Genomic DNA, 2,500 nt, shown 5'->3' with positions numbered 1-2,500 from the left:
AACCTCTGAAGAGCAAAAGATGAATTGTTTGAATAGAAGGACACTGAACTAAAACAGAATCCCTAACTGCCAAGGCCCAGAAAGGTTTTAAAAGCTAAATAAATAAAATGACTAAGTGACCAGAGGGCGAGCAAGTTGTAAGAAAGTAGAAAGGGGTTTGGAGTATTTTAGCATCTCTGAATAACTGGCTTTAAATTGGTTAACAACCACAAATCATAAGTATCACTCATAAATGTTGGCCTTTTAATGAATCAGTGAGAACCTTGATCATGGGCTTCTAGCTTCCAGAATGGGGAGAAAATAAATGTCTATTGTTCTTTTTTTAAAAAAGATTTATTGAATATGTTGATAATTTTGACCTTATTTTTAAAGTGTAGGCCCTTGCCTTACAAGAAGTTGATCAAACATGAAATCCTCAGGCAGGCAAATATTCCAATTATGAAACCTCCATTTCTAAGGGGGCATATACTGTCCCAATAATAAAAATAAATGTGAAAAAGTGTTAATTTTTAATAATTATGAGGTTACAACATGTCTTATTTTCATCTGAGAAAGGCTATAGAGTTCTCTAGATCTATAACTCCTGCTCTTTTTTTTCAGTCTAATAGCTATGTACAAAAATGACCAAGAAGCTTGACTGAAAAAATATCAATTCATCATTTTAATATTTCATAACAATGCAAATGGTTTCATTATGTCTACGTATTTGGTTGAGACTCTTGCAAAGAAATGATTTTAAAGAGTTCCAAGTAAAATGAGACTAAAGCAGTTGAAGAATTAAGAGCAATTTCAGATAATTATATTATTATCCTCAAATGTCTGGTTAATTCAAAGTAAATATATTTTTAACATTTCCTTAAATATCTGGATAAATACTCCAGATTTAGCTCTACATTAAATTTGGCAATTATACTATTTTGCACCGACTCAGTCTTGATGTTTTAAAAAAAATTTTTATTATCTAACTTGCCTTAAAAAAATGTCAAAGAAAAGGAATTCTGGAAGTTTAGCTTGGATTTCACATGGAAACATCCCATGACACAGACAAAAAATAAAATGTTTGAGCACAAATGGTCAATGAAAACATGCATTTTCATTATCTTTTCATTCTTGATGAAACTCTTACCAAATAGCAGAAACCCTTGTATAAATTATATTTAAATTTTCACAGCAACCCTTTAAAAGTAGGCATCATTTTCCTTTTGAAATAGCTGAGGAATCAGCTTAGTAGAAGCAGTATGCTTCCCAAGGAGGCATGGGACATCACAGCAGTGATAAGTGGGCTGATTTCCCATGTAGAATTCTCCCGACTCTAATATGTTGTAATTAAAATGTAGGTGTCTTACATACACATTCATGTAAAAAAAAAGAATGTGAAAATGTCTGTGTCCATGTGTGTCTGGGTGTTTATCTGTATAAGCATGCCAACGCCAGGAAAACAAGCCAGGTTTTTAACTATCTGACACAGCAATGACCTATAGTTTCAGACTCGGTCCTTAAGAGGGTCCCCGGGGAACTGAATCCAATGAATGTTCTAAGGCCAGACACACTAATAAAATTCCCAATCTCAGACTCCAACGGCAGCGGTATCTAACATGGGCTAAATGGGGGAAAATAAGCCAAAGTAAATGGTCTTCCTAGGCACAAATTAATTGTATTTTTTTATAGAGACACCAAGTGTGAATGGTTTCTCTCTAATATAATTCAACAATATAAGTGAAAGTAAGGAAAGCAATTAAAAAGTTCTCCGTTGCATTTTTTGTTTTTGTTTTTCATTATTTCATACTTTTATAAAGCCCCACTTATGAGATTTAATATGATGATGCATATTAGCATGTTAAAATTAGGATCAAACACATTGCAAATTGTTTTTCATATTGGGATTTCCTTAAAAGCAAAATACATTGCTTACATGGAGAAGAACTAAACAAGTGATAAAGCAATCTTGTTTCCCCCCTAAAAGGCTACAGAGCAAGTCCTTCTGAACCACAAATAAGAGGTAATGAACTTGGTCAGGATAAGGGAAAAATAACTTATTGAGCTAATACTATATTAAAATGGTAAGAGTATGGAATTTGTGTATGTACTTTTATTTTTAAAATATTGTATTTTTCAAATTTGTCCTTTCAACGTATTTTTTCTTTTATATGAGCAATTTTCAAATTTTGAGGGTGAACCATACCACATTCAAGACTGCAGAACATATCTGTCATAGAAAACACTGAATAGTATTTTCCCACATGCATGAAAAAATATTAAATATATAACAGATGAAAAATAAAATAGGCAGGTTTTCTAAGAACCAAGAATTATCATTAAGAAACGTTAGATGAAGCAAAAATTTGACTCTCTCACTATTTATTCTTTGATCTCTGCCATAAAAACATTAAAAAATATAAATTATAAACTTTTATTTCAATAAGATGTTGTAACATCCAGTTTCATATAAAGAATGCCTGTAAGTGGTGTGTGTGTGTGTGTGTGTGTGTGTATGTGTATA

General features: G+C 31.9%; 1 protein-coding gene across 1 annotated transcript in view; it reads right to left on the bottom strand.

Annotated features, from left to right (window-relative positions):
* USH2A (usherin) overlaps positions 1-2,500 on the bottom strand; it is a 295,540-nt gene that overhangs the window by 76,315 nt on the left and 216,725 nt on the right. The window lies entirely within an intron of this gene.

This window comes from Myotis lucifugus, unplaced genomic scaffold (assembly GCF_000147115.1).
Source record: "Myotis lucifugus unplaced genomic scaffold, Myoluc2.0 scaffold_133, whole genome shotgun sequence".
In the NCBI taxonomy this organism is placed as follows: domain Eukaryota; kingdom Metazoa; phylum Chordata; class Mammalia; order Chiroptera; family Vespertilionidae; genus Myotis; species Myotis lucifugus.
Note: the sequence above shows the minus strand (reverse complement) of the source record. Positions and strands in the feature narration are given on the sequence as shown.